This window comes from Delphinus delphis, chromosome 10 (genome assembly GCF_949987515.2).
Source record: "Delphinus delphis chromosome 10, mDelDel1.2, whole genome shotgun sequence".
NCBI classification, from domain to species: domain Eukaryota; kingdom Metazoa; phylum Chordata; class Mammalia; order Artiodactyla; family Delphinidae; genus Delphinus; species Delphinus delphis.
In genome coordinates, this window is record NC_082692.2 from 84,928,001 (window position 1) to 84,946,475 (window position 18,475).

At 41.5% G+C, this 18,475-nt stretch overlaps 1 protein-coding gene across 9 annotated transcripts in view; it reads right to left on the reverse strand.

Annotated features, from left to right (window-relative positions):
* The window catches only part of FOXP1 (forkhead box P1), a 595,507-nt gene that overhangs the window by 401,005 nt on the left and 176,027 nt on the right, over window positions 1-18,475 (reverse strand). Inside the window, exon 1 of one of the 9 annotated variants that reach the window (XM_060022902.1) lies at window positions 1,945-3,553. The exons of the other annotated variants lie outside the window; for them this stretch is intronic. The gene's annotated coding sequence lies outside the window, so the exon portion shown is untranslated. Of the gene's footprint in view, window positions 1-1,944; window positions 3,554-18,475 lie in introns of those variants that run through there. 9 annotated transcript variants of the gene reach the window in all.

Here is an 18,475-nt window from a genome sequence, read left to right on the forward strand (position 1 = left end):
CCCAGCTACCCAGCTTGGAAGGAGACGGTGAACAGAAAGAGAAAGCTAAATTGCTGTTTTTAAGAAATATGAGCTGGTGACAGAAAGCAAAAAAAAAAAAAAAAAAAAGAGAGAGAGAGGCGAGAAGAAAGACAGGAGAAAGAGAAGAAAGTACAAGTTTGGAGGTCGACACAGAAAGCTATCCAAGGACAGATTCAGAGGGGGCAAACATTATTTTAAGAACAAGCCTGTAGAAAATTTCATTCTAAGTTTCTCTAATGCAAACTTCTTAGAACTCCCTCAAGTTCAATGCCCTGTGTGAGCTGTGTTGGAAGGAAATTATGGAGAGTAACTACTTTCCAACCCTGAGAGGAGAAAAGCACACACAACAGCGAGAAGAGAGAATATCAAGAGTTCTTTAACCAAGATCAATCATGAAAATGAAGCTTCTAGAAATTCTCACTGGAAGTCCCATGGGGAATAAGATAAAGGCTCAAGCCAATTTTATTAGAATCTCAAAAGTCAGGGTGACCTCCGTTGATAAATGACTTCTCAAACCATGATGACAAAGCCCTCAGCCACACGGCCAACTGGGGACCCCCAGGAGAAAGGTGGATGATATCCCAAGTGGCACTGGTGTGAAGACTGGCACAATTTTGTTAAATCTATTTTCTTAAAATGACTATCACTGTCTGTAAAGGGTTCGCATGAATTTCACAGTGTGTGGAATGGGTGGCACAAAAGCTTTTTAAGGTGTTCCAAACCATTCTAACCCTTTTTTTATTTTTATTTATTTATTTTTTGGCGCTGCACCGTGCAGCATGTGGGATCTTAGTTCCCCGACCAGGGATCGAACCCGCACCCCAGTGGAAGTGTGGAGTCCTAATCACTGGTCTGCCAGGGAAGTCCCCGAACCATTCTAACCCTTGAGACAAAGTCCCTATACGGAATCAAGAAGGAGAAGCTTAATTTTACTAACATGGGAGGGCAATTTTCATCAGGGTGACAGTTTAAAGAATCCTGAAAGGGAATCACTTAAGTGGCATCTTGAAAAGAAAAAAGGCCACTACCTCATTCTCCAATCAATAACACAAACAGACTTTAGCAATAACACAGTACTTCATTGGCTGTTGGGGAAAAGAAAGAAAGAAAGGAAAGAAAGAAAGACCTGAAAGTCTTCGCTGTGAACCTTGTTAGGAATTAAGAAGCGGTCTAAAGAAGGGAAGCAAAAAAAAAAAAAATTCTTAACCACCATCCTGCATTGGCCAAAGCAATGAAAGCCGTGAACTTCCCAAATGCACTTCAGCAGATGAATGGATTTTTCAAAGGAGAAAAATATCACCCCACATGAAAAGTTAACACATTTATTGACCACACTCTTAGCCCATATTTCACAACATAATGGTAATCTTGCTGAATTCTGTACAATCCTATTATAGATCACTTAGCATTTACCATAGCATTTAAAGCAGCCAGGCTTCTGGGTTGGAATGCACTGGGTGGGGGGGAGGGGCGGGGTATAAAATTCTATGTGTTGGTCTGAACCTTACACTATCTAGAAGTAAACTCTGTCTTCCCTCTGTGGCTCTCAGGTCGCAGCACTGTGGAGCAGAATCGTCCCTTGTGGGTGGCTCACGGGAGGGATGGATACCTAGCCTACCCGGGGGTGGGAAAGGCCCCCAAGTATACATCTGTGTGCTTGAGGGAACGGCACATGCTCACGATACACATACAAATACACACAGTGATACATATGAATGTATATAGGAAGACATATATAAATATGTACATGAATATGTATACAAATATGAATATGTATAGGTATGTGTCTGAAGCATGGCCTACAAATCTGTCATCTTCAATGTGCAGAAAGGTTTTTCTTTATCTCATGAGGCTGATTTATTTCCTGGTCGCCTTCTCCAGCCACTCTTTCTTCTCCCCTCCCTCCCCCCTCACTAAACGTACCAGTCTGCCTCTCTGTACTCACTCCCTTGGCTTCAGGTGTCCATCTTCAGCCCGACTACCTTCCCAGCCTTGTGTTCAATGTGTATTTCATCGTCTTCCAGTAAGATTCCATCTGAGATTGACACCTGCACCTAAAATGACATCCAAACCTCGGCCTGCCCTCTCTCATCTTCTGGGAACAAGAGTGGGGAACGCCCACCCGATCCTCCAATCGTCCATTTCCTTCACACCAAGTCCAGCCAATGAAACGTCAAAGATGTTTTTACCCCTCCGTCTTCTCCTTCCCAATCTCTTCAACAACCCTACTGAAGACTCCGACTGTAGCTCTTCAGAAACATCACCATTTCCTCCAATCGGGGCTCCTCGCTACAGTCTGTAAAACGATGACAGATGAACCATTCTGCGGCCCAGCTCTGACTGAGAGATCGATTCCTGTGCTCACAGAAACCCTGGTCATGCCCACTGGCTGTGCCGTTAGGGTCTACCAAAGGCTGGTCCTTGAGTCACAGAACCAGTTTGAAACCCTGGCTCCATCTCACGACTTTGTACCCGTGGTAAGACGGCTTAGCCTTTCCAAGACTCAATCTCATCTGTATGGTAAACTGTGGATAATAATAGCGTCCCCTTCCTTGGATGCTTGTAAGAGGGAAAACATAACAAACTGCAAATCACTATGCTTGATGTCTTGCCTATAGCAAATGCTGTCTGCTATTATTAATACTAATTAATGTTATGAATAAATTCCTTGCTTCTTAACCCAAATCTGAAGTCCTCTACGGTCACGTGTCAGCTACCTACCAACTCATTTTCTCTCTTCTCCTTTACAAACTCTGTGTCCCGGCCAAAGGGAATTATTTGTTGGTCTCCTCAAGTACCAAGCTTTTTGGTCTTTGCTGGGTATCCACTGTTTCCAAGAGCCAGGACGCCACCTCTCTTCCCCTAACCCAAATAACTAAAGTTCACATCTTCAGCAAGCTGTAGCTTAAATTCTCCAGGGGGTAAAGAAATACCTTGTTTCTCTTAGCACTTTTTCCCTAAGTACAGCATTTGAATATGAACTTTTGTTTTCTCAGAATTGCCTATGGCAATTTTAAACACATATTGAGCTAAGAGGATGAAGGAGTCAAACGACCTTCTCACGCACACTATGGGGCATTGTGCATCTCTTATAACACTAAAGGCAAAAGCTGGCTTTAAAAAACAAAAAAAAAACAAAAACAAAAAACAAAACAAAAAGCTGGCTTAATAACTTCATCACCATAAACTCCTCTCTCTACTGCTAGTTAGTAAACATACAACCTTTTCTTCGTTAATTTAATACTGATATAATTGGAATAATTAGTGATTTTATGTGTAAAATTTCTAAAATTATATTTCTTTTCTCCTCCCCTTATAAGAATTTTAAATGCTTTAATAAGCCACCATCAGAACAAGTTTTAGCTGTCAGTGGAACCATTTCATAACTAAAGAACTTAACATTGTCTGTAATCTGTCTCTTTGAATTCACATTGTTTGTTCCACAGAAGTGTATAAACTTCTTCTGGTGGAGTATGAACACATGTATACCAATTCTTAAACGTGACCTGTGTGCATCTGTGATTATTACACATTATAAGCTCAATAACCACACCCGTGTCATCTTCAAATGGTATTTTTTAAGGACCCATATGTTCACGATGCATGACGAAAACAAAGCTGCTATTCAATCCAGCTTCTATTTATTTCAGCGTCTAATGCTCGTAAGAGAATGGGTGGTTCTCTGTTACAAAAGTTTGTAACTGTCAAAACAAGAAACTGACTTAGTTATAGTCAGAGACTTACAATGCCAGTACCAAACCAATGCCAGAGCATACAGTAAAAAGAAAAACGCTGTCAATTTTTCCGCCTGAAAGTCTGTTTCTCTGCATTGCCTATATATCCAGCCAATTCAAAAGGGAGGAAAAGTAAAAATCCTTTGCTGTCATGTAGCCAATACAGCCAGTGGATTTCCTTTGCTAACTTTATTTTTTGAATGTCCTGTAGACTCATCGTAAATCATTTCCAATCTAATTCTCCTGCTTCCCAATTTTAACTGTCGGCCTTATTTAAAGAATTGCCTCTATATTTAACAGATTCCATATCCATTCTGAGAGCTAGTAAGCTAAAAAAGAGTGTGTTGTTCTAAAATGCATCTTTAGACTGCCTGACTTTTTAAGCAGCTTAAATGTTTTGCTGTTGATGAAGTGATGCACGTCGCAATTGTCTTCCCTAGTAGTGATTTGCAAACTACATATACAACTTTCCAGTAATAAAGAAAATCGCAGTTCAGTGCATGTTCGACGGCTCTCCCTTCTGGGTTTCAGATGAAGTGTTTTTAAAAATGTGTATTCTCTGAGTCCATCCCGAACATGTAGCACTTCATCAACAACAAAAAACATAAGTGTTTAGCAGAACACAACTGCAAGTTTTCCTTTTTTATTAAGATACATAACACTGGTACTTTTCTTTTTAACCAGTAGACTATCATGCCTTTTTTAAAATTAAAAATTAAATAAAGTTTCTCAAAGCACAAGGTAACAAATGACACTTAGATGCTTTCAAGGGTCCTCCAGGGAGAAAAGGGAAGGAGAAAAAAAAAGTGGTGGCAGTTACAACAAATTAACAACATATAATAAAAATGCCATAAACACGCGGCATACATAATAAATCTAATCAAGTCTACAAAACGGGCAGATAAAAATGATTAACTGCCACTATCCTTGAAAAGAAAAGAAAAATTTTGTCCCCTGTTATTCATCACAGCTAACGTTCTGACCCTAAATCTAACATGTAGATTGAATGATCTTTATACTAACACACCGTACCACGGAGAACGGCCTTCTCACTTCCTATTTTATTTTCTGAGAAATCAGGAAAACGCACGTTACGGGCGCTTTTTAAACAAAGGTGTGGCTTTTGGAGATGTTAGTAAAGCTTCGCAGAGTCTTCACCTCTATCCATAGAAAGAGAAATAACAATAAAACCACCAGTCTCTATGTTCTGATAGGACAAAAATACTACCTATCTGGAGGCAACATGCAGCCATTTTTTTTTTATTTTACTGATTGACTTGCATTCGTTTCCTGATTCTGATATGTTACCAATTTAGCGAGGCCTCCAGCCAATGAGGAATATGCAGGCTAAATCTGTAAGGTGTGGGTATAAATTTCTCCTAAAGGTAATATAGGAAAATCGACGCTTGCCTAAAAAAAAAGGTAGATTCTCTCCGGGAACAAAGACCTGGATAACTTCCTTGAGAGGCACAGGAGTTCCCGTTGACAAAAACTATCACCTTGACAGGCAACAGGTCTGAGTCTGCTTTGCTCTCACAGTTAAGATTCTCCAGACAAAACCACTGTGACAAGAAGGGTTACCTAAAGCAAGGATTAACGCTGACATGTAAAAAAAATAAAAAATAAAGTTTGGAAAAAAAAAAAAAAAAGCTGAAGAGGTTCAAATGAACAAACTCTACTTGTTCCTCAAAGGAAAAACAAAGAGCTTTCAGAAACAACTCCTCTGAGAGATGTAACAGAATATCAGTAAATTATAACAATTAAAAACCATTAAAGATCGAATAATTGAGAATAGCTGTTTGGGTAACAATGACTTTTTTGAATTCCTTTTAACAGAGGGTCTATTTTTAATCACTCTTTTTGCAAAATCTTGCATAATTTAACAATAATTGCCGATTTTTAGTTTTGATACATCCACAGGAACGTAAAGTAAAAACCATAAATTATATACTAACTCCAGCTGTTAAATTTTGGCATTTTGTCTTTAAAAAAAAAAAAAGTTCAAAAATCTGTTTCCTTAAACCAAGGAAATGTGGGAAAAGGCCATCCTGCCAGTGGAAACCTTCAGCAGCAGAGAGCTCACGCTGCGGTTTCTTGCCGAGGCAGCAAACTCCACTGAAAGAGAAGTTGCCGCCAACTCAAATACTGTTTGCTTTCACACCCAAGAACAAACTGTGTGCACGGCGAAGGCATCCGAAGGGCTGGGAGCAGCTGGAGAGGACTGAGGAAAGGTAACAGTGGTGTCAGAGCTACTGTAAACTGGTTCTCGCTTTTCTATCAGCAAGTTATTAGCATCCCAGAAAACAGCGTGGCCCGGCAGCCCAACGTCAGTACCTACTGTAATTCAAAACCTGCTTTTTCCAAGTCAACAAGCCAAGGGACTTTTCAGAAAGAGAAGGGAAAAAAAAAAAAAAAAAATCACCCAGGCAAATGAAACACAGACTCCTTCGGTGTGATTCGAAGGGCTAGTGAAATGCCGGTTTAAATGGAGTACTGAGAAATTTCCCTATCTCAGTGCAACATGTAACCCGCTTTCTTTGTAAGCAGGAAATGCAAAGGAAGTGTTTACTACAGCCTTGTAAACCAAAGGCAGAAAGTTCTGCCAAAGCAAACGTCAATATTGCAAGGGTTCTGCTGCTCCAAAGACCCTCCAAGTTCCCTTTGTGCCCCTGAAGGATGGGTGTCACTAAAGACGCGGCAGGGGGAGTCGGGAATTCTATAGGAAGAGCAAACAGCCCAAGCCTCCAAAAAGCAAAAGGTTTATCCCATGATGACTTTCTCTTCTAGTTTCAAGTAAACAAAGGCCAACTTCTTGTTGGGATGGCTCTGTTTGAGTCCCCAAATAAAAATGGTCAAATAAGAAAATTTGTTTCTCTCCTTTCCCCTTACAGCTTTGAAATAATACTTTAAACTGTTGCGCAGTTAGTTAAAATGGTCAATTTCATGTGACACATATTTTACAATAAATTACCATGCAGCGCCATGGAGGTGGGAAGAAAAGTCCTCCATCTGAGACAAACAAGTTATGAAATCCTGCCTCCCATGCTCACTTCCAGCATCAAACACAGTTCATCATTTTAAGAAAGAATCCTTTTCAAGGTGTACAATTACATTGTTTCTTCAAAAACCCCTACTTTATTTTACCTAAGTCCCTCCTTCCCCCAAATACTATGACTTAAAACAGCTCTCGAAAATGGCACGCGGGCTTCCCTGGTGGCGCAGCGGTTGAGAGTCCGCCTGCCGATGCAGGGGACGCGGGTTCGTGCCCCGGTCCGGGAAGATCCCACATGCCATGGAGCGGCTGGGCCCGTGAGCCATGGCCGCTGAGCCTGCGCGTCTGGAGCCTGTGCTCCGCAACGGGAGAGGCCACAACAGTGAGAGGCCCGCGTACCGCAAAAAAAAAAAAAATGTCATGGGCCCGCAACATGTACATAAAGGAAATGGTGAATCTGTATGAATGGAAGATCTACATATTCCCCACCTATAAAAATAAAGTTTACCCAGGGCAAAAATATCACATATTTCCAATTCCAGGTTGGACCTCATAAGGTTTCAATATTAAGAGTCAGCTTTATTGACTTCCTCCAGTTTAAAATTAGAAACCTTACTGTCTTAACCACCCATTGCCCTCACCACAAAAAGTTTGATGGTTTAGACACAGGTTGAAAAAAAAAAAAAATCTATCCAACTAAACAAAGACCGCCTTTCTTCCCAAATAAAAAGGAGTGTAAGAATTTGCCAACTGTTCCCCCAAGACACAATCCTACAGCAAATTCTCCTTGCCTCCAGGATGACTGATGTGATGGCGTTCCCTTCTTTCATCACTCCCTACCTTGTCTGGTCGCTGGTGAAAACCAGGAAGCCACAGACACACACTTCGGTCCTTTGCTTGCACAGGCCTCAATTCTCCAATGCCAGCTTGCTGCCAATGTCCTTGTAGCCAATGGTAAACAGGCCACAGGGTTCAAGCTAACTGCAGAGCGTTACCACGCTGAACATCTGGTCGTGAATGAACGGATTGCCCACTAACTCTCAGCAATGGGCAGCTGATGAAAGATTCAACATTTTCCTTGTTGGCACAGTTGTTTTGGAGAATTCTCTAGAGCTTCCTGAATTATATTAAGAAAATTTCACTGCAGCAATCTATATCTGTGAGAACAGCTGGTGTTGAAAGGGATCTGCTGCTCTCTCCCTGTGCTGGGGGACCTCGTGTTGCATGAGGACACTTTTACTACATTTGTCCTTGAAAACTTAGCCTTCGCTCTGAGGTACTGGGTAGAACAAACGGCAGCAAAGGCAGCTCCCGGCTGCTGGATTCCACACAAACGAACCTCTTAATTCAGGGTGAAAAATCTATCACCCAGCTAAGAGGACACTGAGATCCAAAGAGTACATTATATAGACCTGTCTCAGAAAATATAGCCAAACGATCATCAACCCTATTGCTGAGCTCTGAAATCAGGACGGTCCCAACACCACTGCATATTTTCTGAAGATTTCCAGTATAAAATAATAGTCCTTTGCAAAACCCCACGAGACACAATGTATCCAAACATTAGTTTTTCATCACATGACTGATCTTAAACTTAGCAAAGCCTTTTATTAAACCTAAGGGTGACACAGTTAGAGCAAATCAAATGTAATATGTTACATTATGCTCAGCACGGGGAAAAAGTCACATTGACAGAGTGTCCATTGAAGCTTAAGAAAAGAAATTCTCTAAAAATATAACAGTGGCGTTTAAAGAAATTAACTTGTTAATGGATATATGTGATATATTATTATTCTTTTGGGTTGAAAAAAAAGGAAGTGGTAAACTTAAGTCAAGCTAAATTTAGGCTATTATCTATGCAGCATAAATTTCACTTCTGTGTATAAATGCTAACTTGCATATTTCTCCATGGTAACTAAACTATGATTAAAACAACAGTGAAACCAGCCTTTAAAGCCACCTGTTTAACTAGGAACAACCTAATTTACAAAAATACTTAAACTTTGGAAATTTCATGGGCATCTATATCATGCTTTTCCCAGAAGAAAACTCCATGAACATATAATTGCAATGTACTTGGCCTAGGTCACAATCATTCTTTTTTTAACTGGTGTCATTTTTTCACATACTGTTCACTCTAACTTAAGTGGTATTTAAGATTATAAAGAATAAGACTCTAATAACTCTTCCCAAAAACGAAGTTATTTTACCACTTGGAGGGATTAATTTACCTAGAAAGTATCTTCACATTTTACAAAAAGAACTAATGAAAGAAGTGAGAAAATTCCCAACCGAAATGACTATTTGAGATGGCAAGCCACATTCAAACTAATTTTTTTTCCCACTGAGATAGCCTTGTAATTTACTACTGAAGAAATGGGCTATTTTATTGGTGAAATTAAAGAAGTAATTATAATATGTCCAAGAATAGTAAAAATGTAGGTATAAGCAATATTTTCTTATTTAATTATAAAACAAAAGTAGATTTGAATGTGAATCATTTTGAAACCTTCGAATTAAATTTAGAATTTAAACCCTGAAAACCCCTTGAAGTCGAAACATAATCATAATAGGTCAGGTTTGGTGTGAAATTCATGACTCACATTCGTGACACATATTCGGAAATGCCTCATACTAAAACTGTATTATAATCAAAAATTGATCCTCAGTTTTTCTGTCTCCTGGTCTTTACATGATGTAATGTCTAAGGCCACATTTCACACTGTTAAGTAATGATGACTGTATAAGACTCGTGATAAAAAAAACTCATAAAATGTCACAATTTATAATTTTATGTATACTTGCCTCTCTAGTATCATGTACATTTGCACAGTGGATGCTAATTAGATAACAATGGTGTTACTATAATGTCTATAAAACCTGCCTTTAAAACCAAATTCTGTTAAAAATAGTCTTTTCAAGCTGACATAGCCCATTTCCAGGGTCATATTTAAAAGAATTAGCACCATCGCTAGTAAATGTTCTAATAAAACTTGAAAATGATTTCTAAGCAGAATGCAAAATTCTCTAAAACTTAACAATAAAGTCTTCCAGTAATCTGAGATAATCTTCCCAAGGAGTGTCTATGAAATCAAAGAAGTGTAAGATTTTCAAACTCAAATTTCCTGGGGCCATTTACATGGCTCCTGAGAACGAATCTTGGGGTACTGGACCGATGGAGTCTGTTATCCTATCTGATTCTTTGACATATACAAATGTCCTGCTGGGCAGAGCAAGAGATTCTGAGAAGGAGACAGAGACAAAAGCCAACTCCTTTATCAAATATGTCAACTACGTAGACCAAATTTCCACAAGAATTACCAGCTCCCAAGGAACAGCATGTAAACTGCTCATATCCGCAAGCCCAAATGCAAGGCGATCAGCAGTTATTTTTGGAGTGATGGGATTTTTGTTTTTTAAGAACTCTGGAGAGTCCCCTTTAAAGGCAAGTTCTTTAAAACTACAACTTAACCCTTCTTTTTAAGCTTTCCCAGATTTCAAACTCAGTCCAGCCAAGAGACATGAAATCTAGGAGACAAATTCCATAGATGGTGGGCATTTGTTCTAATACCCCAGGCCTTAAAATAGAAGGTCAAAAACTTACCTACGAGTGTGAACCAGTACCTGGGAACCATTGAAGGAATAAGGAAACTACTGCTATATCTATCAAGAATTTACCTGTTAGGTTGCTCCGTATGTAATACAAAATCTTTTTAATGGATAGAAAAATGCATTTTTTATCATTAAGAAAATAAGGTATTTTTAGTAGGTAAGGTGATCAAATGAAGGGTTATCAATAATAATAGCTATCTAATATGATTTCGCATTTGTCAAGTAGTTGCCACAAGCCCTAAGTCATTAATTCGTTATACCAAGCTTGTGTCAAAGGCATCATCAGTCTTAATGGATGAAAAGACTCGTCAGGGAACCGAAACAGCTCATCCCAGCAGAGTTGAGACTTGTCTTGGGACTCTAATTTAGTGCTCCTTTCAGCGCTACGCCTCTTAATTAGAGAACTGAAGTGGATAAATCCAGGTAAAATCCGTTCTCCCCTCGGTGAACACCTGGAGACTGCTCCACTGACTGAATTATTCAGCTTGCGCCTGAACAGATTCCTGGTTCCCTTTTAGCTCGAAAATACTAGCCGGAGCACTAAAGCTCAGGGAGCACATGACTGTCTTACCGAGTCCAGGATCAGGTCCCAAGTAATTCTCCTGCCCAACCGATTCCTCCTCTCCATCCTACACACCTCATTCCAGCCACACTGGTCGTCTTTCTCTTCCTCAAACCCACCAAGCTCATGGCACCTCAGGGTCTGTGCACTGGTTGTTCCTAAATCTAGAATGTGTAACTTCCAACCTTCTCCCGGCTACCTCCGTCCTGCCATTCAAACTTCAGCTCACATGTCGCCTCCTCCGATTAGCTTTTCCGGTCTACCTCCTCCAAAGTGGCCCGGAGGCACTCTTATTCTATCATCTCGTTTTTTGGCTCTACCCAGCACTTTTCTCTGGTACTGTTCTATACTGTGTTTAATATCTGACCCAACTAGAATATCAGCCACACAACTGCAAGCTTCTTGATGGTGCTGTGAGCAGCTATATTCCCAGTCCTTAAACACCGTCTCGCAGTCTTACAGATAATCTGTTCGATCCGTGAATGGATCATATCCCACATCATTATCAGTCCCCAATAATGGAGCCTCTCTCCCTAAGACCACAAGTCCCTTTGACATGGCCAATGTTTTACAAATTTCCTGGATGAATGGGGGAGGGCGAGGTTACTCATGAATTACTTAGCTGCTTCAAAATGTGTTCTAAATGCTCTGCAGAAAAGAGGTTGGTTCCTTTAATTATATACTGAGTAAGAGACATCTTTGAACCACTGGGAAACAGAAATGGGTTACAAAATGCTGAGTTTAGTTCTAGAAATCCTTTTGGGTTTTTTTTTGTTTTTGTTTGTTTTTGCGGTACGCGGGCCTCTCACTGTTGTGGCCTCTCCCATTGCGGAGCACAGGCTCCGGACGCACAGGCTCAGCGGCCATGGCTCACGGGCCCAGCCGCTCCGCGGCATGTGGGATCTTCCCGGACCGGGGCACGAACCCGGGTCCCCTGCATCGGCAGGCAGACTCTCAACCGCTGCGCCACCAGGGAAGCCCCTTTTGTGTTAATTAATCATTTGAATAAAGGAGGAAGCATAGAGGAGAGGGAGCAGCCTGGGCTTCAGTTAGGAAAAGGGAGTGAGCAGAGCTGAGTCAAGTCTTCCCTTGAACTCCAGTACCAGGATACCCAGAACCTTGATTGCTGGCATGTCACAGCATCAAAGCACGGTGAGAATCGTGCAACTTCAATGGAGCAACAACCACAAAGAGCAGGAAGCTCACCGAGTGTCACGTGTAACCAGAAATGCGGTGCCCAATGATCCCACGAGTACCCAGCAGGGACGGAGTGCTGCCCCCGAGCCAGGCATCTGGGAAGCTTGTTCCACCCACCACCTCAATTAATCCTCACCTCAAGCCTAGGAGGTAGGCACACTACCATCAACTCCTTTTTGTAAATGAGGAAGCTGGGCCTGGAAAGTTTTTGAGCCAGTACTTGAAGCCACAAGTCTGAGTCAAAGCCAAAGTTCTTATCCCATTTGCTTGCGTCCTGTGAGTTCAGGCTTCCCACCAAGCACTCAGTGAAGCCTTTAGAAGCCGTATGGCCAGGTGAGATCAGGCTTGAGGCAACCTGCCTTCAGATAACACAAACGCTGGCAGGGTAAGGAAAGTCACATGTAACTACAATGAGAGGGAGAACACATACCCAGGGGCAGGACCAGCTACATAATTTGAAGGGCCCAGTGCAAAGGGAAAACACGCGGCCCCTTGTTCAAAATTATTAAGAATTTCAAGATGGCAGCAGCAGAGGATCAAAGCGAGCACCGGGCCCCTGAGTACAGCTCTGGGCCTGCGCGAGGGAGGCGGGCGGCCCTGGAGGCAGCCCCGGTTCTCCGTGTCTCGTTTCTTTAAAACGCTACTCCCTGCATTTCAGTTGTATTCATCTCTTTATAAAGTCCAATACTACGTGAGTCATAAAGGACAATATATAATACTTTAAATGGAAGAGAGAGTGTCAAGGGGCGGAGGGAGAAAGCATGTGCATTTTTCTGACTGTTCTTTAAATTGTCCAAGGGTCAGGTATGAGCCATCAAGTGGCAGTCCCTGGAACTGCATGGTGCGTCCCAGGAGGCAAAACTCAATTTGGAAGGGAGCGGACCGAACTGGGTTCTAAGGCTCCAAACGTGAAGGGGATGGCAAGCGGGGCATCTAAACTGCTCCATCAATTATGTGGACATGCGTTTACAGTTTGGGAAAGTTTTAACTGCATGGATTTGCTAGTGTTCTCCAAGTGATATCCTGAATTGTAGGCTATTGTCCATGTGGTTCTTTTGAGTCATTCTACAAATAGCTTCCCGAATGTACATCATGTGCCAGGTCAAGTGACACGCCCAGGGACACAATGCCTGCCTCTGTGGAACTGACAGGCCGGACACTGGCGAATAAATACACGTGGAATCATAAATTATGGTAAGAGCTATCAAGTCTGTGGAACCGTGAGAGAAAGCAAGAAGAGGGACTTGGGGTTTCCATTGACAGGAGGACAGGGCAGGTCACGGTGTTATGAACACCACACCAAAGCTCTCACCGGCCTCAGAGTTAATCTAAGAAACTTGAGGTCCTCAGCTTCAACTACATAAAGTGATTTTGCTATCCACCCTGGAAGAGAGTTCCCAGTAGAGCTCCAGGCTCCATACAGTTTCACTCTCCATATAAGATTGTACAGGAAAGTGAAGGGTGGGGGAGGAAGGAGGGGGAAGGACGGACAGGAAGAAAAGCGATCCGTACCTTCAGACCAGGGAATGGCTTTAAAATAGAACCATTTTCTTTTTTCCTCTTTCCTTTTTCCAAAAGCTCAAAAACCCTCTTCGGACCACTCTCAGCTTCCATCACTCCAGGGTCTTAACATTATTTTAACAGAGCTTTGTGTGCGCAAATAATACTAAAACCAGAAATTGTGCCCCTTCCTTAGGAGCACCTCTCTAATCTAACTGTATATATGTCAAGTCTATGTGTACAATATATATGTCAACAGTACTGAAGTAATATCTTGTCTCCACTTGCTGCTGATTTCTTTGAATTCTCATATTAACCTCTCTCTCACTCTCTGTGTCTTTTTTAACAGTGCTGGGATTTTCCCTCTTTGAAACTTGACAGAAACGTAAGATATTTCAGTTCTCGCTATGAGGCACTAAGCGAACTGAAAATCTTGCCAGCACTCCAAGTCTCATTAGTTTCCTTTAAACACCTACTTGGCGGGCGTAAGCTAATGTGAACCGTTCTCACCCTGTTTAAATTCCAACTTAAAACCTGTACACGACAACAAAACATGTGGCTCATTTGTCATGCTTCCATGAGCAACGGTGTCACTCACACCAAGAACCACAGGCTGGGTGTGCAGAGCGATTTCATTCCTATTTCCCATCACTCAATTGAGCCTTGTGTAGAAAAGCTTTTAACAACCACATCTGGCCTTTAATAAATCATTGCACTTTGTCTTCCTGCCAAAACTCCTCCTTTATCTAACTTACATCTCCATGATAAGATCGGAAATCACGCATTATGGTGGTGACAAACAACTGTAATTATGTCATTAGTAGCCATTTAGTCTACAAAGGTGCTCAAAGAGGAAAGGGAAGGTACAATAAGAAATACAGGATAATACATTGATCATAGTTGTAATCCGCTTTTCCTTCATGACTGTAAAAAGCTGGCATAATTCTTGGGCACAGCAGGCAGTAACGGCAAACCACTTTATGAACTATGCAGCTATTTTATTCCCTATCTACTTAAAAATAAAAAAGCATTTAATAGCTTGATCGAGACATAAAAGTTATTTGTGATGACTCGCTGATTATAATATTCATTTTTCCACTTTCGTAGAGTGACTTTTTGTGTTAGGAAAGAAACTTGAGTTATTTGGGTTGAGAAAATGTAGCGGACACACACGTATTACGCGTGTGTCTGTGTGTGTATACACTTTGGTATACACCTGTGGGCACACATTATGTACTGTGCATAGCACACATACACTTCATATACGTAGGTACTGGGCACATGTACAAACACATTATAGCTATGTATGTGTTGTACACATACACACACTTGTATAGGAGTCAAGCAACTTCACAATGTGATACATTCTCTAAGGACCCCAAGTCATGAAGGAAAAAACGACCAAAGAGAGATTTAAGAAAATGTGGCATTTATTTTGATTCCCACCATTTCTCCCACTGTGCAGTTTAGGTGCAAGAAATCCCAGCAGGTTTTAACATAAGTAACTATTGGGGTATTCCTAAGTTCTAAAACCCTGTGTGTTTCTCCAATGTCAATAAAAATCAGATGCCTGATTCTGCACAGACCAGAGCTCTACCATCCACCAAGGCCGAAGCACTAGTAGTAAGAGGGAGGGGAGAGAAAGGAGGTGTGGGGTAAAACCTTCGACATCCGCAGCCTACCAAGAATGAACGCGATGAGATGAAAAGTCCCCTCCTACCGCTTCTCCACGCTTGAAATGCATCTACCTGAGATATGTAAGTCAAATGGATCAGAAGGCCACGTGGTCAGACTTTAGCAAGAGCAAAGTCATTTTATACAAAACCTCAGTCAGCCACTTCAACCTCTGCACTTCTTACAAACCTTCATTTCACTGTCAAATCTCTACGTGTGACAAGCTTTGAATCAAGTCATTTAGAAATTTCCCTGTTCGTTAATTCAACAACTACCTAGAAAATGTCTACTGTGTTCCATCCACATCGATCTGTTAATCCAAAGATAATTAAGACGTAGACACGGTGGCAGAAAGTGGAAATCTGAAACACTGATGCCAAATCAGCTTCATCTAACGTTAACAATTAGGACCACGGTTTGGGTCATAATTGTTGGGATTCTTTTCTATGATAAGCTCTCAGTTTTCACCTTGCACTTGGCAGTGCATGTCTTCCTGGGAGGGTGGGAGGCTGAGGTTGTTTTTTAAAAAAAGCTTTTTGGCAGGCAAGTGAAATATGATGTTTATGTCTCTAATACTGGGGTAAATCTTGTGGATATCATCAGCTGGCTGATTCAACTCAGGACTGGCAGAAATGCAATGAAACTGTTTATTTCAAAATGGTAATAAACAATCTAAAAACCAGGTATTTAACTGGATTGGGTGTTTATAAAGTACAGTCTTGTCTGTTTTGTTAATTTACATATAATTATTGTTTCATGTTTACTTTCACCTGGAGACAAAACCTCGGGTTTTCAGAAGATACTTGGGAAGTAACGAAAGCTACATTTTTTCCTCAGAAGTTCTGTTAAGAAAAGAACAAACTCCCATACCCACGCCACACATTGTGTAAGATGCAGACACCCCCATTTTTCAACCTACTGGAGGAGGAATTAGAAAGTAACCACTGCAGGCAAAAACAGAGAGTAAAATTACAATAATAAACAGAGGATTTTAAGAGAACACATAAAGGGGAGGGAAGTCTAAAACCAAAGAGCCTTCAGCCAAATTTACCTACAAGCTATCGGCTTGACTTTCTCTTCATCAGTCTAAGGTCTAAGGATGTCTTTTAGTGCCAGAGTCCTCCCTACCGCTACTCAAAAACCTCTGACATTTAGAAGTTTTTTTTTCCCTAAGAAAAGCTTATCTGGAACTCACATGCTTCTTTAGTTACATATGAAAGAAACGGCACTCACATCAACATTATCTTTATTTATCAACTCCCCTGCACACTGCCCCGTGGGTACTAGCAGTTCAAAAGTTCAAAAAGGTTTTTGAAAACAAACCAAGATAGAAAACAGGCACCAATGCCTATTTGGAACTTAACATTCTCCTGACTTCTAGCATTCTCTAGATGATGGATCAAGAGGAATGATAAAAGATAGAGAGGGAAGCGGCTGCCAGGGGAGGGTATCAGCTGGTGTGGATGGCATTTCTCAAACTGCCTGCAAAATTCATCTTCTCCCCACAAGCTGTCAGGGCTCAGCACAGGACTGATCTACCTAACACACCTCAGGACAAGAAGGAGAGGCAGAGAGCCTCCTTCACGCCAAAATTCTTCCTCCCTTTTATTCTTCTATTTTTCTTCTCTTTTATTGCATTTTTGTGTGCTGTTGCTTCGAACATTCCTCTCGGGGGTTCTGTCAGCCTCTTGAAAGTGATGGCTGAGAAAGCTTCCAAAATAAGCCTTTGATGGTTCAACCTTTGCTGGGCATCTCTAAGTATCACCGCTCTCTTGCTGGATTAACTGGCGGACACCTTCCTTCTCTAAACCATGTTCCCACCTGTAACAGAACACGAGGCTCTTGCTGGTCAATCAATCGAGTGGGCTATTTCTCTTCAAATGGATGATATCAATGGACACAATACAATGCAAATCATCTGTTATAAAAGATCAACACTAGGGACCTGAGCAGACCATTATAACCTCCCCCTGAGGGCACCAATACAGTCCAGCTGAAATGTGCAGTTCTTGTGAGGACAGGGCTATCCTCTTCCACTTCCTCACCAGACTACAGAGTTTTTGAGGGAAGGAACGACTCATTAACATCTTCCTCAGCTTGGGGTGATGGCAAGTTCTGAACTGGGGAGCACTACACCTTACCAAGTGCAACGAATTGTCCCAGTAACTCTACTTCTGGGTATTTACTCGAAAGAAACTCTCGTACACGCCAAAAATGTTTACGGCAGTAAAAATAAAGTTCTAAAAGTTCATCAGCATTGGAATGAAGAAGCACAATTCACTGTCAATTGACAGAATACCATGCAGACTTTCAGCAGGGTAAGCTAGATCTATACGTACTATCACCGTATCTTTCTCAAAATCAAGGTAGAATAAGAAAGCATGGGCTTCCCTGGTGGCGCAGTGGTTGAGAGTCCGCCTGCCGATGCAGGGGACGCGGGTTCGTGCCCCGGTCTGGGAAGATCCCACTTGCCGCGGAGCGGCTGGGCCCGTGAGCCATGGCCGCTGAGCCTGTGCGTCCGGAGCCTGTGCTCCGCAATGGGAGAAGCCACAACAGTGAGAGGCCCGCGTACCACAAAAAAAAAAAAAAAAAAAAAATCGAATAAGAAAGCATGAAGGAGTTACGATACAATACATTGTGATGCTAAACGTATAAACTAAACACTCTCCAAAAACGCTGTTTTTTGAGTTATAAGTACATATTATAAGTACATGTATAAGTTATAAGTACGTGTATAAGAATGGAATGGAATGAGGCGCCCCAAACTCCTGATGGAATGTGCTTCCGAGGAATGGGAAGAGGAACAGTTAAAGAGGATCCTGCTACAGCTGAAATGTTTTATTCCTTTTAAATAGATCTACAAGCAAGCAGGACAAAATGTCAACGATTGTCATTCAAGCTGAAGAGAATACAGGTGACTGCTCATCTTTGTGCTTTCCTCTGACGTTTACATGTCCTGGGCCCCGCCTCCAGCCCCCTGTCGATTTAATTCTGAAAATGGTTTGAAAATCATTCAATCAATTAGGGTGTCTTCTTACATACACTTGGCCAAGCATATTCTTCACCAGATAAGAGATTTTACACGCAAAGTCAGATTAGTTTGTTGAAGAGAAAGTCTAGTTTGGGGGATTTGCTGGGAGGTTTTGTTTTGCTGGAAATGTCATAACCCAAAGTATCTGGAAA